Source organism: Ailuropoda melanoleuca, chromosome 7 (genome assembly GCF_002007445.2).
Source record: "Ailuropoda melanoleuca isolate Jingjing chromosome 7, ASM200744v2, whole genome shotgun sequence".
NCBI lineage: Eukaryota > Metazoa > Chordata > Mammalia > Carnivora > Ursidae > Ailuropoda > Ailuropoda melanoleuca.
This window is the reverse complement of record NC_048224.1, coordinates 37,572,418-37,599,708: the sequence shown is the minus strand read 5'-3', so window position 1 is coordinate 37,599,708 and position 27,291 is coordinate 37,572,418. Positions and strand designations below refer to the sequence as shown.

Here is a 27,291-nt window from a genome sequence, read left to right as displayed (position 1 = left end):
CGTGCGCTCCGACCCGGGCAGGGGTGGACGTGGCCGGCGACCCCGGAGGGCCCAGCGCCGCGGCGACACTAGCCCCGGGCGCCGAGGGGGCGCACGGCCCGCGGGGAGCCAGCCAAGCTCGGCGGCCAGACCTTCTCGGCTCCCAGGGCGAATCCGCCTCTCGGCTTTCAAAGATGGCATTTCCTGGGCCTGGCACGAACTCCAGCGCCAATAAATCCTCCCCGTTCCGCGGGCGATATAGAATGATTTATCAGGTACCTGCGGTGAGACAGCTGCAGTGGGGGAGTGTATGTGAGAACGCCCAGCCCCCCGGAAATTCCCATTTTCAGCAACCTAAACTTGCTGAGAAGTTGCGGTTGCCTTAAAAATTCATGGGAAGTTGAGACAACTTGACACCTGGGTTTTCCGAGCTGGTGGAAAGAGCTTGTGACTTGGAAACTGGAGACCTCCGTTCAAGTTGGGCTCCCCCTGGCCAGCTGGTGACCTTGGGCGAGTTGTTTAACCTCTCTGATCTTCAGTTTCCTACACTGCAAACAGCCGGTAATAATGCCCACCTCACTCGGTGGTTGGGTGGATTAAGTGGGATAAATTATGTGGAGGTGTTTGGCTCCGTGCCCGGCACAAATCAAGGGAGCAGTTGGCGTGATGTGAATTTAATTCGTTTAGAGACCCTCGTGGCTCCCATCTGACCAGGAAATTAGAATTACGAAAGCATCTTCAGGGCCTAGTGGCAGAGTGACAGACCCTGCCTTTGTGCCCTGGAGAACTGCAGAAGTCAAGGGCTTTGGAAAAAACAATTTAGCCGAATTGTAATCGGAGAGCATCTTAGTTAAAAGCAGTTTTATACATTCAGAAACTCCAGAAGTTGGCAGTTGAGCTTTACTTACAAAAGAGCTGTTTTGCAAGATGATCCATCTTGCAAATGTTTAAAGAGATGATGGGAGGAAGTACAGCCTGGTTAGAAGGATTTCTGTTGGAAAAACCTCCCCTACCCAACTTTCCTGATTATTTAGATCAGAGTTTCTTAACCTCAACACTGTTAACATTTGGGGTTGGATCATTTTTTGTTGTGGGGCCTGTCCAACGCATTGCAACATTTAGCTGCATCCCTGGTCTTACCCAGTAGATTCTAGTAGCAGTCCTTCTCCCTCAGTTGTGCCAACCAAAAATGTCTCCTGCTGGGACCAAGTGTCCCCTGGTGGGGGGGGCGCAAAATATCTCCTCTCCCCTTTTAGAGTTATCCTGCTTTCTGTCATTAGCCTGAGTTGTTCAAGAATTTCATCTTGTGTTTAACCTTCGTATAGCCTTATAGAACTGTGCAGAGTGCATCCACATACATCAACTCACTTAATTTTTACAACTCTCCGGTGAGGCCAGTGTTATTCCCATTTTACAAATGAGAAAACAGGCCTTGAACAGCCGAGCCTACAGTATTGGCCTAGGTGCGATCGAACTCAGGGCTTCCGCTTTCTTGGGCGGGTCTTTTTCCTCTGCATCAAACTGCCCTTTATTGTGTGGAGACTTTCAAATAGATGACTTTACTGGCGATTAAATCAACATGTAAAGGAGACTGGAAGCAGGAACCCTTTCTGAGATTGACTAGTTGAAAATTAACAACGGTAAGCTATTATCTGACAGAGAGTAGGTCGTTTTAGTTAAATATTCCAGTTTATAGTGAGCTCCCATAAATCCCACATACACTTAATGGAAGACCAATTTGCAGAGAATCAGAGTAGAATAAAACATGCCTGCTACTCTGTATTGATCCTGAGTTGTCTCTGGTGATTTGCCATCTCCGAAAACTGGACTCCTATATGCAAATCAGGCATTAGCTGAGGAATATAAAAGGTCAAGTTACTGAAGGCATTTTCCAAGTGGCCTTCTGTTCAGCAAGCACTTAATGACCTGCTTCCGTATATCAGATGCAGTGCTGGGTGGGGATGCTGAGTAGGCGGATGGATCCCAGCAAACCCAGGAGGCCTGGGGGAACTTCCCTGCCAGGAGGGGGCAGGTCCTCAGAGATAGCTGGGAGCCGCAGAACGAACCTAAATTAACACGGTCAAATTCAGGATCCCTCAAATTCAGGATCCCTCACGGCTTCACCACTCCTGCTTTGGACCTCCTCTTTGACCTTTTTTCATAGAGAAGAATGCTGGTAGCTTTTAACCTCCGGCAAGTGGCAGGAACCTGGTTAGAGACAAATCTTACCCCTGAAAGAAGCTGGGGTTCCCAGCGGGTAACTGGCCTTAGGGGATTGGGACCAATTCCTTGATTGTTGACTGTGAACTGGGAGGGTTCCTTTACATTGTTTAATTTCAGTGCTGTTCTCTCCCATTCTTGCAGTTGAGGAAACTGAGCTAGCAAAGGTAGTCTGGGGCCAGGAGCAAGAGTGACCAACTGTGGCCTTCTGAACCTTCGGTCCAGGCACAGAAGGAATTCTCTGACATAACCCACCCATAGGGCTCAGCTTTGGGGATTGGAGAGAGCAAGAAGGCCTGGCCCCCTACCTCCCCGCTGAGCCCTCAGGGTTTGTGATAGATTGGGAGGGGACCTGCAACTTTGACGGTAATCCCATTGCTCAGCTTCCTTCCACCAGACAGCAGTGGTTCCTGGAAAGCAGGGCCAGTCCCTCTTCATCTGTTTCCAGGTTTGTTAGAGGGGCTGAAATGCCTAAGGCACTCTGCACTTGGCCCTGTCCTTAACGGGCTGGTGGTGGAGGCAGGGCAGCCTGCTGGTGTTGCTTCCCAAGCTCAGGCTCTTTTTAACCAACTCTATTAGAGACAGGCCAGGAGCTGGGCAGTGTCCACACTGCTCGGGTCTCACAGGTGTCCTTTTTCATCCCCCTAAAGGGGGATGAAAGGGAATGCTTTGATAGGCCCCTGTCTAAATCTGATCTAGTCGTGGGTTCCAAGACCCAGAGATCTTGCAGCTACGTAGCTTCTGGTTATGTATGCACCTGAAGCTACTTTCTGCCTCCTGGTGAAAACCAGCTGAGAGCACAGGTTTTTTGTTTTTTGTAAAGATTTTATTTATTTATTTGACAGCCAGCCAGCCAGCCAGCCAGCGAGAGAGGGAACACAAGCAGGGGGAGTGGGAGAGGAAGAAGCAGGCTCCCAGGGGAGGAGCCTGATGTGGGGCTCGATCCCATAATGCCGGGATCATGCCCTGAGCCGAAGACAGACGCCCAACGACTGAGCCACCCAGGCCCCCCTGAGAGCACAGGTTTCACAGCGAATTCGGACACTTACTGAGCTGTGTGTCAGGCCCTAGGGTTACAGAGACAAAATCAGACCCTTATCTTGGAAGGATGCATGGTGGAATTGGGAAGACAATGAGGCATGTGTGTATGTGTGTGTGTGCAGCTCTGTATCTACTTATCTGTCTCACAGTTACTTTAAAAGAGTTTGGTAAAGCCAGATGCAAGAGAGACCAGTGGAGGCAGTCATTCATGCTGATAGGGATCAAGGAAAACCATAAGGAGTAGTTGGCATTTGAATTCAGCCTTGAAGGTAGAAAAAGATGGTATTGGGGGGGTGGACAGAGCAGCAGGCGCTAAGGCCCAGAGACCACGTGTGTATCAGGAGTGGTGACTCCAGCCTCCTGACCTTGGCTAATGCAGGACCCATCTCCCGGAGTCAGGGTACTCCCCCATGTCTGTAAGGGGACCCAGCCTCACTCAAGCCGGGGTAAGTGCCCATTCTCCTTGTTCTCCCCTGGTAGATGTGAGGCCTATGGGTTGTCTTTGAGGCATGAGCACCTTCTGCCAGGGATGCCTTTGGTCTTCTTATGAAACATTGTTATGGCCCTTACTGGCTGCCAGGCACTGTTCTGAGTGCTTTCTAAATATTAACTCATTCAGTTACGCCTTAGAGCAACCCTTTGGCCATGCTTTCTACCTGGGTACCGGCAGCTTGCTGGGTAGGTGGGGGCAGAGCTCATCTAACCAGTCTGTGTCCCTCTGTGGGTGATGCCCTGATCATGGGGCGACTTCTCCTGGCTGCAGTTTATACCAGTGTGCTGGGAAGCAGCGGAGTCGGAGTTGGGATAGAATTCCGACTGCCATGACCCTCTTTCCATCAGGGGGCCAGCCAGGTTGCGCTGACTACATTTTCTGAACTTTCAGAAGACTGAGATCTATCGTCTGAAAAAGAATGTTTGTGCTGCTTTTTCGTGTAAGAGGAGGGCCTGGGAGGTGTTGTTTGGATACTGAGAGAGTGGAATTTTTGAGACAGTTTGATGCTTTATGTGGAAAGTTAGGACAGAGGATTTGAAATGGGGATAGTCCTGGAAAATTCAGGTCCCATGATTTACTGTCAGGATACACAAGGTTTTAGTAAATATTTAAGCGATGTGTAGTTTGGAGTGGATTTTCTGTACAGAGCCCCTTGGTGCCTCAAAAGGGAATAAATAGTACTGTCTAGTCCCACATTACTGATAGGGTGAGAGAAACCGAGGCTCAGAAGGATGGAGTGACCACCCAAAGGGCATGTTGCTCATAAGCAGGAGCCAAGATGTTTTTCCCGTACAAGTCGTTTAACTGTAAAATGAGGATAATAATGGAGCCTGTTTCCTTTAAGTGGACCATTTTAAAGGAGCTAATGAATGAAAACCCACTAGGACAGAACTTGGCATAGCCCCTCCCTTTGTGGTCAGGTCCCTGACCCTCCAGACAAATGCTTTGTTTAGTGTTCAGTGCCAGGAGTCACTGTGGGTGAGTAATGGCTCACTCCAAGGACCAGGCTACGGGGCCTAGCTCTCAGGGCTAAAGGGACATTCCACGGGGCAGGATCCAGGATCAGAAAGGGGCCGTGGCCTACTGGATGCTGTGTGATGGAAGGCACTCGGCTGACTTTGGGAGTAGAGTGTGAGAACCTGACCCCCCGGCACCTTGCTTCCTTAAGGTGGAGTCAGCCTCAGTCTAGACCCGGGTGCTTGTGAGGGAGGCACCAGCCAGCTCCATCAGCTGTCCCTTGACCCTAAACCCTAGCGGGCCTGGAGAGAGCAGATGTGACAGTCAGAGCCCACTTTGCTCCCGCCAGCCCCCTCCCCTAGTTTGGTTATCAAATTCATACATGGCCGCTGTAGAAAATTAAAGTGTGCGGGAACAGAAGAATCCTCAGTGATGCTCCTCCTGGAGATTACAGTCAGCACCACCGCCACAGTGGACCCCGCATGCCTTCTCACCTGCCAGCCTGTTCTCTTCAGTCGGGGGGGGGGTCTTTCAGAAACACCTCCTATGGCTCGGAGAGTAGATGAGACTGATGTTGGCATCTCCCACGCCCCCACCCCATGCGCAGGCTCCGGTCCTGGTCTGCTCACTTCATCTGCCACAGGGGCTGTGAGAGCCCCCCCCCCCTTAACTCCTGCTCTGGGTGTGAGCCCATGATTGCACTTGATTTGGGTAAAACTGCCTGCTGTAAACGCTCATGCCTCCGGATCTCTCTCCTTTCACAGCACTTTCACGGTTGCAATTTTGCAGTTAATGAGTGTAATTATTTGTATTAGTACCTGTCTCCCCAGCGACACGGGGAGCTCTCTGAAATCAGGGTCGATCTGGCTTTCTTTAAAAAAAAAAAAGAAAAAAGAAAAAAAAAACCTTTCTTTGAGACTTATTTTTTTCTTTTAACTTTTTATTTTGCCCTAATTCAGACTTACAGCAAGTTTCTCAGAATAGAACAAAGAACTCTCATATACCCTTCACCCAAATTCCGCAAATGTTACCATTTTATCACATTTTTTAAATTCTGCTCCTTATGTATATATATTTTCTCTTGAGTCATTTGAGGGTTATTTATAGAGTCTTCCTTTCCCTCAAAATACTTCAGTGTATTTCCTAAAGGCAATGACATTCTTCTATATGACTACAGCACGATTTTTAGAATCAAGAAGTCTTTACTGAAACAATACTATTATCTAATCTGTAGATCTTACTCAGGTTTTTGCCGGTTGTCTTGATAGTGTCCTTTGTAGCAAAGAAACCCCCAGATCATGCATTTCATAAGGTCATCCTTTCTCTTTAATCTCCTTTAAACTGGAACTGTTACTCAGCCTTTCTTTGCCCCGTATGACCTTGACATTTTTGGAAAGCACAGGCCCGTTATTGGATAGAAATGCCCTTCAGTTTGAGTCTATTTTAACTCACCATTGTGTCCCCAGTACCACTAGAACATCAGATGCACTCAGTAAATATTTATTGAATGGAGAGACATAAGATGGAAGGAGGTGGAAGGGAAAAGCAGGTTTTCTAGTTTTCCCCACTGCCACTCCTTTCCTTGCTAAAGGATCTTGTTAGTTGCGGTCATACTGTCTATAGGTTTGAATCCTACTATTTTTATAACACAGCTTTTCCCAGAAAAGAGAGGCTTCATAGAGCTAGCAAGCCTGCTGTCCCTGGAGGTATACAAGCAGACGCCAGGTGATGGCTTGGCAGGGGTGCTGGAGAGGAGAATGGAGCATTTGAGGAGGGGTGAGACTCAGCCTGGAGGTCCCTCCTCGTGCTCAGCACCTTTCTCTATCTGGGACCCCTACTCTGCAGGCTTAGGGGCCCAAGAATAAAGCGATGAGAATTCATCAACTAAACCAGAACATTTTGAGATAAAATTGCGGCTTTTAACAGTTGCATCTCATGAACTGGCCTCAACGGGGACTGCCCTAGGCAAATCAGGAGGTGTGGTCACCCTACCCAAATGTGGCTTCGAGGTTGGAGATCAGCTTGGAAAACCCTCCAGCACTAGGCGTCCTCTGCCTGGATAAAGACAGAACTAACCTAGCACTGCTTGTCCAGCCCCTGTTCGCGGCTCTAGTACCTGCGGTGAGTCACACCTCCCTTGCCCCCGCCCAACTTGGCTCCTGCTACACCAGCTTTACTTTGGCCCTCCCCTCCTCTCCCCGGCACCTTCCTGCCACCAGGACTACTGTGAGAGCCTGGAAGGTCATTTACATACCCAGGCTGGAAGGAGGAGGAGGGCCTGGGTCTAGGATAGATGCACAAGGGGGACCAACAAGCCAGCCGTGTTTCCCACTGATAAATTCTGATGGCATTTAAGAGCCAGGGTGTGTTAAGTGAGGTGGGACAGGAGACCACGGGCTCCCTAGACCTTATCTTTTTTCCCCTGGTGCTCACACTTCCACTGTCCTTCCTGCACAAACACCCACATCCCTCTCGCAGACCTAGTTCTGAGATCAGAACCAAGTGACTGGCCTCTGGCAGAGGCAGGGAAGCAGGTGGCACTGGGGACCCAGGCACAAGAGGATGAGCATTGGATGACCAGTAGGTGTAGACAGGGAGTTGGATGCAGAGAAACCAGGCAGGAAACCAGCGTCTAGGGATTCCGGTAACAAGGTCAATACAAGGCCATTTATCCGGAAGCCTAGACTTGCAGTGCCGTGTCCCCAGGTACTCGGGTCAGAGGGGGCAGGCACAGGGGTCTGTATAGTACAGCTCTTTAACTCGTTTTCTGCCTAGCAAAAAATAACAAACCCCACCTTCCTGGATTAAAAAGTATCATAGGATAAGAATGTGAAGGTTGGCGATATTTTCTGGGTCATCCCAGTCATGTGGACTTCATGAACGTAGGCCAGGGCATTATAGTATTTTTATAACTCTAGGCATTGGTCGCTTTAATGGCAAAGCCAGTCAGGGAGTGTTCTCGTTCTTCGAATGCAAGATACTAGCACTTACTGAACTTTGGAAAGGTTTTCTAGTTAACTGTGATGTGATGTCTTACCAGTTAAAGATAGTCTTTCTCCCCTGCCGAGGCACAGCTATGTAAAAGCACTTAGTCTGAGGTCACTTTTTTTTTATAGGACAGAAGGAATCCCACGGTGTCAGAATTGGAAGAGACCTCAGAAGAAGTGTTTCCAGCTCCCTGGTTTTGTAGATGGGTAAACTGAGGCCCTGAAAGGTCTGTGGCGTGCTCCATGGCACACATGTAACCAGTTGCAGAGCAGGGACCAGTACCCGCATTTCCACCCCCAGATCTTGGGTGTGTCTTCCAGATCTCCTCTAAGGATGTTGATGAGATGGACTGCATCTTTCTCTTGTTAACAGCAAGTTTGTTCACTACAGAAATACGTTGTATTGGCGTTGAAGCCAGTTTTGCATTTCTGGCTCTTTTATGTGGAAGTTGCTTGGCTGATTTTCTGTTTTTATACGGAAAATGATATGTATCTTCCACTGAATTTCTGTAGTATATACTAGTGTTTCTCAGATTTTATCACACCAGAATCACCTGTTAAAACATGGGCTGTGGGGCCCCACCCCCAGAGTTTCTGATTCAGCGGGTCTGAATCAGACTCAGGCGGAGCCTGTAAACTTGCATGTCTGTCAAGGCCCCAGGTGCTGCCTCTGCTCCCGAGACCAGGGACCTCACTTTGAGGACCGCTACCTCAGGTCCATGGTATTTCAGACAAGTGCTCTGCTCTTTGCAGCCAGTTTGTCTCCCCTGCTACCCTCCCCTGCCCTCTCCTGCCACCCCCGCCTTCTAGCCAGCTCTCCCTTGTTACTCCCACACCAGCCAACCTGACCATCCCACTCTCTCCAGGTCTCCTACCTGTCGTCCTCACCTTGTCTCTCCAGAGGGCCGGTGGCCCCAAGGTGCTCGAGTTCCATCCCCTTTCCCTGCCCTGTCCTTCCCTTCTTGGCTCCTCTCCTCTTTCTTCCTGTCCTCCAGTCTGAGAAAATGAGTGTTCCTTTGGCTCGGGCTTGCCTCTCCGCTTACAGCTGAAGGCTGTCCTCCCGTCACCCAGGGAAGAAAGCCTTCTCCGAGCCCAGCCTCACCTTCAGGTCACCACCCAGCTACTCCTTTCCCCCCAGTCTGTGGCCGCTGAAAAAGATATGCTCTCACCTCTCAGCGCAGACCTACTGCTCCGTTCTGGGAGTTCAGATTCTCTCTGCCTGTGATGGAAGAAATGATTGTTCTAATTGCAGTAAAATGGACGTAGGGGTACAGCGCAGTGGCATTAAGTGCAGTCACATTGGTGTGGTACCGTCACCCCCAGGCACTGCAGAACTCATCTTGCAAAACGGAAGCTCCGTACCCATCAAACACTAACTCCTCAGCCCCCCGCAACCCGCCTTCTACTATCTGTCTCTATGTGAGAGAGGATTCTAATAACCTCACGTACCTGGACTCACACAGTGTCTGTCATTTTGTGCCTGGTTTATTTCGCTTGGCATGATGTCCTCAGGGTTCAGCCGTGTTGGAGCAGGTGTCAGAATTCTGTTCCTTTTCAGGGAGGAGTGACATTCCGTCGAATGCATGTGCACCACGTTTTGTTCATCGTGCATCTGTCAGTGGACCCTTATATTGCTTCCACCTTTTGACTCTTGCAAGTAATACTGCTGTGAACATGGGTGTACAGAAAGACATCACTCTGATTGGTTGGGACTTGCAAACGCAGGCAGGGTGTTGAACCATTTGTATAGCAATCCTGACTTTATCTACCCCAGCATCCGCCCCCCAGCACTCACCTCTTGACCAACACCACCCTCACCATCATGCTCAAGAGACTGCTTGCTCATCAAGACCAGTGGCGGGTTCTCATGTCTCAGCCCGCTGGGTCTCTGTGCCGAGGGCAGATTGCCCTTCCCTCATACCAGGGCTTCTATGATGTGGCTCCACAACCCCCCACCCCATTTCATCCTCTGCCTTTGTCCTCTGTTCTTACCATTCTGCAGGCTTTACTCGGTAGACTCACCTGATGCCATCATCAGGGACCCACAGGGCCTGGTCATCTCCGGGCAGTTTGGGTCATATGTGTATCACATCTGAACTTCTCCATGAGCGTCCCCGGCTCCCTCCTCTGCACCTTTTTCCCTAGAAGCACCCTCTCCATAAGTGAAAGTCTTCCAGCTTAGAAACCCAGGGTCACCCTTCGCTCACCCGCACACCTGCCCTGGACAGTTCCTGCCCCATCACACCTCAGACGTTCCTCCTCCAGCCTGCCCTTCCTTTCCACCTCCACCCCCCACCCCCGCTAAAACTGGTTCATCCCTGTGCTGCTACCATTTGCCTGTACTTTTGCTTCCTCCCCCCCCCCAGTAGGCCCCTCACACCTATACCTCCTTCATAGTGCTGCCAAAAAATGTTCCCTACAGAAGCACCTAAGATCACCCTGTTCTCCGCAGATTCCATCTGGCCTTGCTTCCCTGTCTCTAACCCCAACCCCACAAGCCATATGCTCTAAGCCCGGGCTTCCCAAGCTTTAGTGTTAAGTTGCAAATTCTGCTTCTAGGGTGTCTGGGGTGGGCCTACAGTCTGCATTTGTTACAGGCTCCTGGATGGGGTTGAGACTGATCCACAGACCAGACGTGGAGAAGCCAGGCTCCAGAATAGATCTGTGTCTCACAAATAAAATCTCTACCAACATGTTTTCAATCTATAAATAATGCAAGAAATTTTTAATGTTGTGGGGTAGTTTTAATGTTTTCTTTTTTTCTACAGTTAATCTTAACTTTTTTCGATCATAAAGGCTGACTCACTGTTGCAGTGAGGACTTGCCACTTAAAGACATTTTAGAAGGTCTTTGACACATTCTAAACTAAGGCTTCCGTTTTTAAGAATCACCAAACAGGTCAAGGTGTGTGAATGTACAGGGGGTCGTGAAATGTTTTCCTCTTAAAGAGGCACATACTCAGGGTCAGGGCTCCCTCTTAGGAGCAGAATTCTGCAGGGCAGGGACTGTCTCTTAAAGAGCTCCATCCCCAGGGCCTGGCCCGGCTCCCCTTAGGATGTTGGCTGAAGGGGAGGAGGAGTCTGGGTCTTCCTCTAAGAGGAGCTGGTTGTGGAAACTGATGTTTGGGTGTGCCACGCCTGGTTGGAAGGGGAGCCTGTGCCTCCAGCCCTCCTGGGGAAGGCGCTATCCATCCTAGAGGGAGGGAAGGGATTCCTGGCAGCTTGTCGAGGGGCATGTTGGCCCATTTTATGACTCTTAATAAGGCTTTGCAGAGGGGAGCCCGCTGGGAGAAATATGCTGGTGGAGGTTTTCCAGGAACTGGGCTTTAGCCTGGGAGGGAAGGGAGGAGGTCGCGGAGGGCTGAGGGCTCAGGAGGAGGGCTGAGGGTGAGCAGGCAAGAAGATGCAGCCGGAGTACCTGGGAGAGCCTGACTGTGTTTGCCACATCAGGAGGGTCGGGGAAGCAAGTACCACAAAGCAAAGAATCAGGTTCATGGGGGGTGAGTAGTGGGAGGGATGTCAGGGAAGGATGTAGCCGTTTTTGACCAGCCTGCTCCAAAATTTTGTTACCTTCCTATCTCCCAGTAAGTCTAAGCTCTGTAGTCTGTAAAGGAAGGGTTTCGTGACCTGGCCTCCGCCCGCCTCTCCCACTTGTTCTCCTACTTTTCCTTCTTTCTAGGTCCTGGCCCAGTGCAAATGGGCTGCCTCAGGGCTAAACCCCTTTCCAGAGTTTCCTCTGCAAGGCTCCGGGACTCCTTGTTATCTCTTGGTTCAGGTTGTAAGATTGGGGGGGTCCTCTCTGCACCCCATCCCCACTAACTCTGTGACCCTCGTTGAGCTCCTGATGTCTCGATTTCCTCATCTCCGCACCGGGAATGACCTGTGTCTCCAGCTCACGAGGTCCAGGGAAGTGCTTCTCCCAGTGGCACATGATAATTACTTAGGAGCTGCAGGCCTGCCATCACTGTCTGCCAGTCTGTCTGTCTCAGTAAGCTTGACAGAAGGCCCATAGTGACTTTCGTCCACAGGTGGAGCCAGAGGTCTCAGCTGGGAGGGCTGTGCCCCGTGCGCTCTGCCCTGGGCAGCCTGGGGCTGAGGTGCCGCCGCCGTGGGGTGGATGCGAAGGTCTGTGCAGCTGACGAGGCAGACGCTCCGGAGGCTGGGTATCCGCTCGTGGTGTGGATGTTCAAAATGGCAGCTGGCCACCGTAAAGAGGAGGAAGCTGAAGACCAGGGCAAGTTGGTTGGGGTGGAAAGCAGGGTCCCTCAGACTTTAATGTGCATATGAGAAGATTCAGATCTCCAGGTCTGGGGTGGGGCCTGAGAGTCCGCATTTCTAACAAGCACTCAGGTGATGCTGCTGCCGGCCGTCTGAAGACCGCACTTCGAGGGGCGTTGGTCCGGAACGTGACCGTGGTAGGGAGGAGGCTCGCCAAGAAGAGCTTCCAGAAAAAGCAACCTAAGTACAGCTGCGGCCCTTTCTGTTCAGCTCGTGGAGATACCCTGGAGTGGCAGGTGCACTCAGGTGTCTGCAGACTGGCAGCCAGATCGGAATGGGGTTGTGGGTGATGGTGGAGAAGGGGCAGTGGGGGACCCTGAGAGCTTTGAGATAAGTATTGAGTGATTTGATTTTATTGTTTGATAGTTCATCCTTCAGGGTCTAGCTTTGCCATAAGAATCCCCTTAGAAGCTGTTTCTGTCCCTGGCTGAGCTGTGGTCACTGCCTGGACAAGCCCCAGCAGCCAGGGGCACCCAGCTGTTTCCAGAGCACTAACCACACCAAAAGGTGATTATTTGATTATTCATGCGTTTCTGCCTCTGACCAGCCTATGAGTTCCAGGGGGAGCTGAGACAGCCTCTTACTCACCTGAACCCCAGCACCTGCCGTGGAGCATGGCTGCAGGTGAGGCTCATTAAATGCCTCAGGGATTAGAGAGGGATGAATGCGAAATGTTCACGAAAGAAGAATGTGTAAATCCCTGTGACTGAAAGAGCAGGAGAAGCAAGCACTGAGCTGAGACTTGGCAGAATGTTGGTGTGGGTGAGGGAAGAGGATTTAAGGAGTCCTCAGGACCTTAAGTAAAATACCGGGAATATCTTCTGAAGATAGAATGGGGCCTCACGAGGGGCAGCTGCTGGGGATTTGGGCATCAGCTCTGAGAGCTGGACTGTGTGGGAGCAGAGGCTTCAGCCAGGGGAATGGGACTTTCAGCCAAGCATCCATTGTGTTGATTTGAGATCCAAGAGCAGACCTGCTTTTCTTGTCCCTTCAGGAGAGGACAGGTGCCCAGACTTAGGCAGGTAGAGGATAAAGAACTTCGGCCTCGTGAGCCTGGGTAGAAGCCGCAGACTGAGACTGCACACGCGGCAGGGCTAGAGCACATTCACAGCCCTTAGCACGTCGACCCTCCCTGCAGAAGGGCCCTGCCACATGGAGGTCCGTTAGCTTCCTGGACCTCAGGTGCCCTGCAATGTGGGGGGGTCTGTTCGCTCCCTAGACCTCCAGAGGCTCCCATGAGTTGGGATCAGATTCACTTTCCTGAGTTGGAAATGCTGTGTCAGAGAGGTTCAGTAACTTGCTCAGAGCCCCAGAGCTGGGAAGTACAGGAGCAAGCCTGGGGTCTTGTGAGCCGGGAGAGTGTTGGGTGGGGCGGCAGAGCCTTAGAGCAGGATTTCTGGGGGAGGAGTGGTTGCAGGTGTGGCTGACAAGGCCCAAGCACTGGCTCTGGGGGAGGGGGGGTTGGGAGGGCAGTTGGGCAGAGGAAGAGGAAGAAGCAGGGTGGGGTGAATGCAGAAAGGAGAGAGGGGGAGGTGGCCAGACAGAGGTTTAAGTAGTTACACACCCTGGGGGCCAATAAAATATCAGGTGACAGCTTTTTTTTTTTTTTTAAGTTCTATCAGTTTGGTTTTCTTCAAACTCATTATTGCTGGTTGTAATTTAGGAAATACAGAAAGGTTGAAAGGATAGGAAAAACTAGCAATTATATTTATGGTCTTGAGTTCCTTTATAATTATCTTAAATGGTTGTGTTCACTGTAGATACAGTTTTAGAACCAGCCTTTTTTACTTAGTGTTCTAACATTTCCCATTATGTCACGTGTCGTTATGAAGTCTTCATGGGCATCCTGTGGCTATTTTGTGATTTACTTCACTAGCCCTCTACAGTTGGAAATCAGCTTTTTTGGTTTGTAATTTTCAACGTGAAGTATTGTTTGGAGGAAAATCTCTGCGGATGGCTTTGTTTCATGTCTGGATACATCCTGACAGTAGGTTCCTAGAAATGGAGTTCGTCAGACCACCTCCCAGCTTTGTTGGGATGATCTTTCCTTACCGCTGACACAAGCCTTCTGAAAGTGCAGGTGTGAGCCCTGTGTACATTAGTTGTTTGTTCATTCATTCCTGTGTGCATTTCACAAGCATTTATTAAGCGCCTGTGGGGAAAGACTCCATTTTCTATGGCCTGGTCAGCAGAGGAATGGCTGCCAGCATCTCTGGCTTGACTGAGACGCGTGGGCGTATTTTATCACACACGGCATCCCAGCCCCGCCTGCCCCAGTAAGCAGGGACAGCCCGTGGGTCCAGAAGTAAACTGCAGGCCTCTGTGGCTGCAGGGTCCGGTCAGTGCTAACCATGAGTTTGGAGCTGCCTGTGCCTTTCCTTCTGTAATGCTTGGCGGTATGGTGAATACAGAGTATGGTGTTCTCCGTTTTACCTTCTATTCATGCATTCCACAGACACCTGTTGAGTACCTCATGTGGGCATTATCCCAGGGTTGAGGGTAACCGTTAACTAACAAAGTGCCTGACTTTTAAGGAACAACCATTCTAGTAGGAGGTGGGGATGTGGGAATAGGGCGGAGACAATAAATACTTAATACGTCAGGCAGCGATAAATGGTAAGGAGAACTATAGAGTGAGGGAGATAGAGTGCCGGGAAGACCTCACTAGATAGGTAAAAGTTGATCAGACACATGGTGGGGGGGGTGGAGGATGTCTGGGGGAAGCAAGCTTCCAGCACTGGGAATGGACTGGGGAGCAGAGTGAGAGCAGTGAGGTGCTGCACTATTAGGGCAGGAGATGGGCCTTGTAGCAAAATGAGATGTAGGACCCAGGGTTCCACTGGGAGGCTTGGAATCCAGACAGCCGTTCCTGTCATTTGAAGCATTTCAGACTAACCTCATACCTTTTCGTTGCTTATCTACAGTGGGTGATTGCTGAGGCCTGTGTTAAGCAGGGGAAAGCCCTGGGAGTTGAAACCCAGACTTCGGGAAGTCATGGCTTTCGTTGGCCCTTGGGTCTCCTCTTCTGTGCAATGAGGGACTTGAGCTAGGAGATTGGTAAGGAAATGAGGAGCTTTCCAGGGCTAGGACTCAATTAAGTGCCATTAGTTAAGTGTGCTAGTTAAATCTTGGTCATTTAAATTAACTGGTTGGAGTGTGTAAATGAAATTGTTGATAGATACTTAGTTCTAAGATTTATTTTTATTTTTTTAAGATTTATATTTTTGAGAGAGAGAGAACATGCACAAGTGTGCAAGCATGAGCAGGGGGAGCGGCAGAGGGAGAGAATCTTGAAGCAGACTACTCACTGAGCTTGGAGCCCAACACGTGGCTTGATACCACGACCCGTGAGATCATGACCTGAGCCAAAACGAAGAATTGGGTGCCCAACCAACTGAGCCACTCAGGTGCCCCAATAGATATTTTTAGTTCTTAATAAGTGTAGCCTGTCGGATTTATTTGTTACAAATAGTTGCTCAGCCAGCTGGGTGCTTGCAGTAATGGTAGGCAGGTGGGAATGGGGCATGCCCCTGATAGCTTTTCCATTTAGTCATCCATCCATCTGGCAATTACAGAGCACCTAATGAGTACCAGGCACTGGGCTGCCTACGTCACAATGGTGATTTTTAAGAGACCCAGATTCTGCCTTCCTGAAGTTCATGGTGTAGTGCAGCAGTGCTAGCCCTGGCAGAGGATCCTGGTGGGGAGGGACCCTGGTCAGAAAGGCCAGGGCAACCCCTACCTCACACCATATACAAAAATTAACTCAAAATGGATCAGTGACCTAATATACCAGCCAAAGTCATAAAACTCATAGAGATTAAAAAAAAAAAAAAGGAGTTACTCTTCATGCACTTGAGGTTAGCAGTAGATTCTTAGATATGATAAGAAAGCATGAGCAAAAGAAGACAAATTGTATTCATCCAAATTAAAAACTTTTGTACATCAAAGGACATTATCAAGAAAGAAAAGACAATCTACAGATTAGGAGAAAATACTTGCAAATCTTATATCTGGTAAAGGTTTATTCAGGGTATATAAAGAACTTCTATAATTCAGTCTAAATTAAGATAACCCAATTAAAAATATGGACAGAGGACTTTGAATAGACATGTCTCTGAAGATCTGCACATGGCTAATAAGCACATGAAAAGATGCTCAACATTAGTCATCAGGGAAATGCGATGAGCCACAGTGAGATACCATTTCACACCTGCTGGGATGGCTGTTACTGAAAAGGGTAAAAACATGGATGGAGATGGAAAGAAATTGAAACCCTCTTCCATTGCTGTTGGGGATGCGAAATGGTGTAGCCTCCATAGAAAAAGTCTGGTTTCCTCAAAGAGCTAAACATAGAATTACCACATGTCCCAGCAATTCCACTCCTAGGCATATACCCAAAACAATTGAAAGCAGGCTCAAATAAACGCTTGTACAGAGATGTTAATTGCAACACCGTTCATAATAGCCACATGGGAAACCGAGTGTCCCACAGATAGACGAACAAAACGTGGTGTCTCTGTACGATTGGATATTATCATTCAGCCTCAAAGAGGAATGGCATTTTGACACATGCCCTGACATGGAGGAACCTGGATGATACCGTGCTGAGTGAAGTAGGCCAGACACAAAAGGACAAATGTGGTCTGATTCCACACGTATGAAATACCTAGAACGGGTAAATTCGTAGAGACGAAGTTGAGGTTGCCAAAGTTGGGGGAGGAAAGGAATGACGAGTTGTTGCTTAATGGGTACAGAGTTTCTGTTTGGAGTGACAAAAAAGTTTTGGAAATAGTGGTTGGTTGCACAACGTTGTGAATATAATTAATGCCCCTGAATTGTATGCTTTAAAATGGTTAAAGTGGCAAATTTTGTGTTCTGTTTTGCCGCAAGAAAGACTGGAGAGAAGCTGTGTGAGGGTTGATTTCCCTCCGATTGCTTTCCGCACCGGGTCACCTCTGGCTCGGGCCTGGCCACCTTTAGCCTGATTCTCTTTTGATGTGGAAGTCAAATGAGGTGACAGGTGTGGCGTGTGGGTCGTGGGAGACGCCTTTCCGTCCCCTTCAATTCCATCCATCCCAAGTGTAAAAAGATTGTTCTGTCTGGTGGAAAAGACAGAAAACAGTACATCTGGTGGTTTTGCCAAAATCGTCACCAATTACCTACTCATCTGTTTTGCCATTTTCCTCCGGGGGGGGGGGCGGGTGTCTAGCTCCTTCCTGTCACCTTGCTGCCACACATCTTTGGTGCTTTTGCCCTAAAGCAGGGGTCCCCTGGGCCCCACTCCCCTGACCTTTGTGGCAGCCCTTGGTCATGTGCTCCTCCTTCCCCTTTCACATTTACTAGGAGTTCTTCCAGAAGTTGGAGCCCCACAGACTAGAGGTCACTCAGACCCCTAGCCATGCTTATGATTTCACCAGGTGGAATATTGTAAACTGTAACCAAAACATGCCAGTGAAGTGTTTGGAATACCTGGACAAATGTTTGACAGTGGGATAATGGGAACAATGACAACTTAAAATAAAAAGAAAAAAACAACCCATCAGGACAACACTGTCAACTGGCTTGTTTTCTCTGATGTGCGTGGATCAGAGCTCATCCTGCCTGGCAGCACGTCTGTGTTACTGCCCTCTCCTTCCCCTCCAGGGTTAGCTCCCTTTGGGCGATGGGGGCCAGCTTGTCCTTCACAGCCATGGAGCTAGATTTTGCATGGCGTGCGTACCTCCCACAGCTCGCTGAAAGAACAGCAAGGTTTAGATACTGCTGGCACACCTCAGCTGCCCCACCCCATTTCTGTCCTCATGAGATCCTGGGCTTAGGACCCCCCCCATGCAGGTGAAGGGGAAAGGGTCTAGTTGAGCTCAAGTTGACTAGGAAGCCCTGCCTTCCGAGGGCTGCGGTGAACCTGGGCTTCCATCTGGAGTCCTCCAAGTTCTAGGATCCCGGGAGGCAGGTGCGGTGGAAGAAGGGGGGACTGGCTGGGTTTGGGACTGGCCTGTCACTCTCAGGATCTCCCTAGAAGGAGAGCTGTTGGTCACAGGGTCAGAGAGGCCCCAGGCCACACTGAGGGCCTGGCCTCAAGAAATGAGGTGACCTACTCCTGTTCTCCCACTGCTAATAATTAACCCGGGGTGGCTGCCTTTAGAGCTGGAAGGGCCTGTAGATGTCACGCGCCCACGCTCCAGCCCACACCTTCTGCAGAAATGAGAAGAGGTCCTTTACTATGCTTCCTCAGCCCTGAGAGATGTGTGCCACGTTTTAACTCCTCTCTCATCAGCACGCCCTTGGCAATCCAAGGGCACTTTGTACTTTTCCTTTAATTTTGTTTGAAACACCTCTTAAATCAGTTGTGTCATCTTAGAGGGAATAGGGTAATAAATACCCAAGTCGTTACTCAGGTTTCTGATGCTGCAGAATTAGGGGGAAAAGGTCTTCTGGACCATTTCCTCCTTAAGAGGAAATCTACGAACATGTGAACTGTGGGGAGTGTTTACCAAGATTATCTCAAAAGGTAAGAACATACCTCTAGTCAGTGAATTACAGAGACCGCAGTGCTCTCTGTAATTCTCTGCAGGGCCTTTCTCTCCCCCACCACAGTGAACCACCTGTAATTCATCTTCCTTCCCCACCATGTGGGTCAGTGGACTCCGTGGGCAGGTGTGCAATGCCCTGCACTGAGCTTGGGATCATGACCCCATTCAGAGGCTGACTGTGACTTGGACGTGGCTCTTGGAGTCGACTCTACCAATATGTAAAATGGGAACAGGAGTACTGCCCAGCAGGCCCCATCAGAGTGAATGGAGTCAGGAGGAATGGGGGCAAAAGTATTGAGAGAACTCTGAAGCCCTGTGGAACCCTTGGCTGTGATGGCCACGGCCTGGGAACCTGGGGTGAGGTGACAGAATGGATAGGCCCATCGGTACTCCAGGCCCATCGGTACTCCAGGCCCATCGGTACTCCTAGCAGCTGCTGGTGTCTGCTGTGGACCAGGCAGGAGAGCATTGCTTCTCAGAATTATTTACGTATAAGGAGACTTACCAGAGTTCTTCGGGCCAAGGTCCCCTCATCTTAGGAGTGGCCAAGGAGAGACTGGTACTCACTGAGGTCTGGCCTGCTCCTTCCGGCCTCCAACAGGCCCTGGCCACCAGGAGCCCTGAGGCAGTGGTGTTACTCTTCCCCTTCCCCAAGCACTCCTTGACAGCAAAGAGTGGATTGTATTTCTGTATTCCCAGCTCCCAGCACCGGGAAGCCTTGCACAAATAAATGTAACAATGGCAGCAACAAGATACATTATTTGCATTCAAATATTCCTAAACGCTGTTACTCTGATTAGCATTTTGGCATGCCTTTATAAATCTTTTTTAGAGGCTATGCAGTTTCCTTTCAGTAATCTTCTGACTCCGTCTCACCAAGTGCTAAAGCCCTGGCTTGAGAAAGCTGTGTAAAAATTCATTTTATCTTGGTGTCTAGAGTTGCTGGGTTGCTGTACCTAACATAATCCGAGGTGGCCCCTTGGGTTAAAAACCTTACAGGCAGGGGTTTGAAAGGTGGAAAGAGCCTTTGGAGGGCTCTGAGCTGGGAAATCGATGGAAGAAAACCAGTGAAAACTGAAGAAAAATGGAGTAGCAGCTTCCCGGGTCACTTGAATGATTTAGTGACAAAGGGGGTGATGCTTTTCCGAGGGAAGGGTCGGAGGCTATTTTTCTGTGTTTCCTTGAGATGAAATTATGGCGAGGGCTGCTGGTGGTAAGGATTGGGTTTCTCTGGCCGGGCTGCCGCTGGCTGCAGACTCCTTGGCAGGAACAAAGTTGGCAGGACGGTCCTGTTCTGAGAGTCCAGCTTTTCGGCTGGGATGAGCTGCGATTAGCACATCTCAAACCCTTCAAAGTGACTTTAGTTGTTTTCTTTTCTGAAGGCTTCTGCTACTTTTGGCTGTAAAGGGGCGGGGGCTGGAGCCCAGGATAGAAATATCAGGGACTGACACCCAAATGGGCGTGTCTGTGCCCCGAGGGCAAATATTAGCACAGTATTTTTGTAAAGTTTATGCAACTTGATTCATGTCCCTGTAGAGTAAATTTATTCCATCCTGTTTTCCAGTCCGTTTGGGGCCTCGTGAAGCTATCCAGAGGAAGAATGGAAAGAGATCGGTAGCTTAATTTTAGGTGGAAACAGCTCAGTATAAAACGTTCTATCGTCTATGTTTTGAGCTTTATGTATTGCTTTTTGTCCTTTCATATTCTTTATCCCCTGTTTCAGTGATGGGCCATTCTAGTTTTTTTCAAGAATGAGGTATCCGTTTAGAATTCTTTCCCGTAAGAAATCTGTGTAAGGAATCCAGTTTCAACGGTGCTGCTTTGAGAGGGCTTACATGTACAGAAACTTAACCTTGACATTGTTGAAACAGAATTCATAATGGAACGTTGGTCTTGGAAGCTCAGAGTGCACCCATCCCACCTCCTTGCGTGCCAGCCTGCCCTCTGCAGCCTTCTCACCAGAGGTCTTGTCCAGCTTCTCTGCTTGATCACCTCTGGTGACGGGGATTTTGCTCTCTCCTGACATAGTCCCTTCCGTATTTGTGCGGCCTTGACTGTTCAAAAGCTCTTCCTTCTATTGAAGGAAAATCTGTTTCTTTCATCTTCCACCCATGGAACCCTTGGGGTTTAAATAAGCCAGTCTAACGGTAGTAGTAATGAGTACCATTGATTGGACCCAGCTAGGTGCCAGTTAATTTGCATACATATTCAGTGCTTAAAACGTCGGAAAGCAAAGAAAATTTCCCCCCTTTTATAGGTAAGGAAACGGGTAAGTGATTTCTAAGTTCACGCAACTACTAAGTGGTTAAGCTGGGGTTCCAGCCCACGTCTGATTCCATTGTTGCTGACCTTCCCATAACCTCACACTATACCTTACTGTGCGACGCCCACTTGGATTTTTGAAGCACTTCATCTTCTCCTCCCTGAGATTTCTCTAGGATACCACTTATTCCTTAGACACTCCTGCTAAATCTCTTTCTTTGGAGTTCTTAACATGTGTTTCCCCTCCTGGCTTTTGCAAATGCACTGTGATGTTGGAACCCATTCTACCTAGTGGACTGTCTTTTATCCTGCAAGATTCCCGATGAGACCTTGGTGAACTGGTCCCACTGCCCACCACAGCCAAGTTGGGAGCCCTCCTCCTGTTCCTCTGGTGTCTTGGGTATTCATCTCCCTTAGAAGCTGAAACTCCAGGCACCTCCGTCTCCCCGCCCCGCCCCTCCAACCCGGCCTGACACAGAGCAGGTGCCCAGTAAATGAATATTGAGAAATGGTCCAGAACTCCTTTGCCAAAGTAGTAATAAAGGCTAAAAGTAATTATAAACAAGATTAAGGGTCTGTGAAATTGTAGTCCTAGTCCAGTGTGGGACTTCGGCCAGTTGTTGGGAGGATGTAAGGACAGCTTGTCTGGTGAGGAGTCCTGGAAGTCTTTTTCCTCAGCATGGTTTGGGTCAGTCCCTCTAAGGGCTGGCATGTGCCCCCTCTTTCTTCGAGGAGGCAGGCTTTCTGGCCTCTGAAGTTTCTGGGTTCACCGAGGTGGCATCTTCACAGGACACTGTTCAGAGCCGTCCTTGGGGGGAACCCACATCCCAGCCTTCTCATTTCTCTGTAGCCCACACTGCACAGGCGCCAGATACATCCACACGCATGCTAAAAACAGCCCTGGGAGGGCTGAGTCCTGGGAAATTGGGGACAGGGGTGCAGTTTAACACTGCACCCTGATAACCTTTCCCAAACATGTTAAAAAAAAAAACTTCTAAAAATCTCACTTAGAAAAAATCTTATAAAGGGGCACATCTCTGGCTTGGTTGGTAGAACATGCCACTCTTAATCTCAGGGTCGTGAGTTCGAGCCCCGTGTTGGGAGTCAAGTGTACTTTTAAAAAAAATCTTAAGAAGATGGTGTTAAAAGTCAGAAGAGTGTTCACCTCTGGGGGAAGTCATGTTTGCAAAGGGCAGGGTCGGGGGGGGGGCAGCTTGTGCCAGCCTTCATGAGAGCTGTGCACTTAGGATTTGTGCTTTTTCTCCCCCTCTGTGATCCTTCAAGAAGAGGAGGGGGGCGGTAATGACTTCATTTAATAGACTCACAAGTCTAACAAAAGTTTTCTCATTGCTTGGGGGCAGGCTTTGTGTTGAGTTCCTTAGCATCTCAGCGCCACCCTGAAAACTTTGCCTCATGGAACTTAAGAGGTTGGCGTCTCTTGATAGCCCCATTACCTCTTTCCCGGAGCTGTCTACAGCTCTGACGGAGCTCTTTATCTTGCCCTTCAGGGAGCTTAAAACTACTCCTTGTTATCCTCCCAGTATCAAGTATAGCTCTGTTATTTTGTTAATTTTGCAAGTGTCATGGTGTTGAACCTATAAATAAACCCCGACTCCATAATAAGAAAACTGTTTGGCATTTTGAAGTTGTAGGAGAAGGAGGGTGCTAATTACTGGTCTCTGTTTGAATACAACTAATCCTACAAATTACTCCACCCTGCTTCCCGGGGGCTTCAGTTGGGAGATGCACTCCCTGAACAAAGTACAGGATCTGTGGAACAAATGATCTGATTCCAAGCCTGTACTTCCGGAGCGTGAGGATTAATAATTGCAAGATAATTTGAGTATTGATCTGTGCTGTCGAAGGGACTTGGGTGAGCATTTTCTCCCATGTGGTGGCAAATGATGTGAAATGTGAGAGTTAAGAACTTTCATAAATGTGTTCACAGAAGCGTTTTTTTAATAAATATGATATTAAATACTCTTATATATGCATGCCCAAAATTAAAAATAAGTCTTGTACACCAGTACTTCCATTGTCATCTGTGATTATTGTTTTCATTAACAGGCTTTAAGCTTTAAAAATGCTGTGGAAAAATTAGTTTGTCCTCAGCCTCTCTGCCGAAAAATTAGTGCATTGGTTGTAACACTGAATTAACAATATGAAAACGCCATCCTTAATAGATTTTTTTCTAATTGAGTGATATTCATAGTGATTGTTTACGTTATAAACTAGTTTTTAAAAGAAGTCTGTGTATTTATCTTCGTATTGTTATGCCGTGTTGTACTTTGGATATTAAAAAAGCCAAGTGGGGGGTGGGGAGGTAATTGCCAGAAAGCAGTGTTGATAAATTTATGGAAATTAGCCATGAGGAAAATTAAGTTTCATGTACCAGTTGTAATTTTATCAACCGCACATAATTTAAAATTAATATAAGTGAGGAGCACCTGGGTGGCTGAGTCAGTTAAGCCTCCCACTCTTGCTTTCAGCTCAGGTAATGATCTCAGGGTGCTGAGATCGAGCCCCAGGTTGGGCTCCGTGCTGGGCGTGAGCTGGGTGTGGAACCTGCTTCAGCTTCTCCCTTTGCACCCCCTCCCTTGCACACAAACCTGCTCGCTTTCAAAAAAAAATTAATAAAGTGAAATAGTATATATGGCAGTGCTTTTTAAGGTACATGGGTATTTTCGGGGCACTTGGGTGGCGCAGTCATTAAGCGTCTGCCTTCGGCTCAGGGCATGATCCCGGCATTCTGGGATCGAGCCCCACATCAGGCTCCTCCGCTATGAGCCTGCTTCTTCCTCTCCCACTCCCCCTGCTTGTGTTCCCTCTCTCTCTGCCTGTCTCTCTCTGTCAAATAAATAAATAAATAAACAAACAAATAAATCTTTTTTTAAAAAGGTATATGGGTATTTTAAAAATGAACTAAAATCACTGATAGGTTGGGCTGAGTTCCAGTAATAACATTTGCAAAGCCTAATAGATCACAAGATGCGTGCATCTCTTTTCCTTTTGTTTCCTTCCTTCCTTACCACAATAGTAGTTGACTGTCCCTCATTTCTGAGGAAGATCATTAAAGAAGGCACTGCTGTCTTTTTTATAACTTGGATATTAGGAATTGTTAAGAGTCACTGTCTATGAAAGATGTGAACTAATTTGAGGGAACGAGCCAAGACATCTGGTTACGTAATATCAAGTGATAGGATTCTTTCTGAACTAACATTATTTTCGTGTTGCTTTCTTCCTCTGTTATGACAACAGTGCTAATCCCAGCACTGACATATAGACTGGAAAGTCTGTGTTACTTCAACGGTGCCTTACAAATAGGGCTTCCCCAGACTGAGTAAGGGGACAGCTGCTAAGCTGCAGAAACTCCTTTTAGCTCTGGGAAGTGATCTGTTATGTAGGAAAGCTGACGTAGGTTACAGACCTAACCAAGCCCCTGGCTGTAGACACACAGTGAAAACCGAAGGGATCATCCGGTTGAGTATTTTCTACTGCAGGGTGCTCAGACCCACTGTATCAGAAGTCCCCTGGGGATGCTTACAAAAAATGCAACTTCTGTCTGACCACTAAAGCAAGGCAAGGGCCTGGTTTGAATCTTAGATCAGGAGGAAAGAAATAAAGGACATCATTAAATAATTTGCAAATCTTTAATATGGGTTGTGTATTACATAAGTGCTTTATCAATGTTAAATTATCCCAGTGCAATAATTGTACTGTGGTTTGAAAGGTCCTTGTTCTTGAGAGACATGCTAAAATATTCAGAGGTAAAGCGGTGTGGTATCTACACCTTGCAAGTGTTCAGTAAAAAGCATGAAGGTGTGTGTGTGTGTGTGTGTGTGCACGCGTGCGTACAGGAGAGAAAGCGTATGTGGCAAACTGTTAATTAAATCCAGGCCAATGAGGGTGTATGGGAGTTATGTTTTTCTTGCCATTTTTCTATAAGTTGGAAAAAATTAACTTTTAAAATTCAGTTTCCCCGGTCCTTACCAAACCATAGTTTCTGTGGGTGGTGCCCAAGCATCTATTTTAACGGGTTCTCCAGATGATTAAATCAAGCACATTCAGGTTTTATTTAAGTCTTTGGTTTAAAAAGTCTCATTTTAATCGATGTTTCTTTCTTAGCAGCTTAATTACAAGCATACATTCTTAAACAGTTTGATCTGGTCTTAATCCAGTGCTTAATCCATAAATCCCAATCCAGATGTTTATAAATCTTTAGAAGGGAATACGCCACTTCAGAGGAGTTTAAGGAACACGTAAGCCTGGCAGACCAGAGCTAGAAGCTGTCCTGTGTGAGCTGCAGTGAGCAGTCAGAAGGTGGTGTATGTTCTATCGGTATGCAGTGAGGTTGTGAGTGACGTGCGTGTGTCCCCTGAAGACTTGGTTAAGCCCTGAATGCAGCCTGACTGCTGTGTATTTACAGTGAAAAGGGGGAGATAGCAGTATTGGTATTTGATGAGTCATCTCTCTAGCATGGCTGATTATACATGAGTGTTTATTACTTCTCCATGCTAGAGACATTCCACTCTAGCTGATCAGACATCTGTTGGGACTTATAAATGTCCTCCCCATGCCCCAGAAGAACCTCTCCTGAGCTCACTAGGGAAGAAGAGTTAGGAGAAGGAGGTAATTGGGATACAAAGAAGGCCTTCTATATTGTGAGAGATTTTTTGAAGTTGAACTGGGATAAGAAGAAGGGAGCTTGGCTTCCAGGAAGGAAGTAGGAAGTCACAGGGTAGGAGGTGAAGTGTTTTCCTCTGGCGGCCACTAGGTGGTAGCATCAGCCTGAGTCAGCTTGTTGATTATTCAGATTGATTCCCTTATCAAGCTATCTGTGGTTCATTTGTAGGGTTTATTTACAGATGGATGTTAATAAATCAGGATTGCTTTCCTTTTCTTTTTTTTTTTTTTAACTGAAACTTGCAGTCTTGAATTAGAGGTCTAAATTCTTATTTTTGAAAAAAGGTTATGAAATAACTTTAACACTTTCTTTTAAAATGACCAGAATGGAATTGAGTTGCTTTCTGACTTTGTCTAATGGAGAGGAGTATAGTTCCTTCCTTCCTTTGTGTCTGTGGTTCATGGGCTTGTGAAAGAACAGAGCTCTCCAGGTCTGCGTGTAGACTCTTAGGAAATAAAGCATTACCTCTTCCCTGTCCCAAGCTCCAGGGCAGACAGGGAGCTCAGAAGGGATAGTGGTTGAAGCCTCGTTATCCAGGCCTACCCATGAGGGCTCTGGTGTCCTACAGGCCCCAGATTGCTACACCCCAGGCAATGTGCTCCTGGGACCCGAGTTTGTAGAGCAGCTGATAGGTATGTCACACATCTATTGTATCTTTTAACCTTACAAGCTGTCTTTATTAAAAATTTAAGAAACAGAATATTTACATATCTATAAGGTATTTGAAATCAGGATTGCCTACAAAATCCAGAATCTGATTGCACCTGATGGATTAGAAGCTTAGCATTATTAATAAAATACCTTTTTTATTGTTATGGCATAAACACTGATTAATGTCTATGCCATGTCATAAAGGCACTTTAATATTAAAATCTCAGTCCACTGAAATACTGGTATGTCGCAACAAGGGATAATTAAAATAAATATTTGATAGGAAAAAATAAATAAAGTGCCTTTTATTGAGCACCTACTATGTGTCTCACATTGTGTAGACACTTTACCCGTGCTAACCCTAACCCTCATGGTATGTACTGGACCCCTACTGTGCACCCAGTGAGGCGGGTCCTCTTTCTTTATGTCCAGCAAGTACAGTCTGATAAGGACTATAGTCAGAGTAGATACTGAACCCATTAACTGATTGATGTTGTACAGAGTAGATACTGAAGCCATTAACTGATTGATTTTGTTTTTAAAAATGAAGAAGGAGCCTGGCTTCCATATTATAAAATGCGTCAGTTGCAGCTGTAATCACTTGTGGTTGGGGAGGCCGGTGTGTTCCTGGTTGGGTTGCGGCTTTGTACAGCATGAAGAGGCTTATAAAGGAAGCCATAGAAAGCCCGAGTTCCCCAATTGCTGTGGTACAGGAAACAGGGCAATCAGTCAGTATCCATTGTCTTAACCCGATTGTTTAAGATAGAATTTCAAGACAATCTGAAAACACATGGTTCAATTACATGGTTATTCATCATGAGGCTTGCTCTTATCAAGGCTTGCTTTAGGAACAATGGTGGGAAGAACATTTCTGCGACTTCCATAAGATTCCTCTTTATGACATTGTCGCTAGGTGTCAGACCTTTTTATAGAGCAGAGATGGCTGTGCGGAGGAAGAAGTGTTTCTCCTGGGCTGCTGATGTCCTTTGTCAGCTGGTTCCCTGACTGTGCCGGGGGGCACCATTCATCATGGTCAAGTTAATAAGTCCCACTGGTACCCACGCTTGCGCCAATTACGCCGGAGCTGCTCAGGTGAGGAGCAGTCTGAAGATCAGTGCCTGTGAAGAGCTCATCAGCCCGTGGTACTTTCACTTGGCAGCTCTTGTCTGAAGTCACCTTTGGCTTTTTCCATCCAGAGTCATGGCAT

At 47.9% G+C, this 27,291-nt stretch overlaps 1 protein-coding gene across 3 annotated transcripts in view; it reads left to right on the top strand.

The window, feature by feature from the left end:
* The window catches only part of PTPN3 (protein tyrosine phosphatase non-receptor type 3), a 139,561-nt gene that overhangs the window by 30,783 nt on the left and 81,487 nt on the right, over window positions 1-27,291 (top strand). The window lies entirely within an intron of this gene.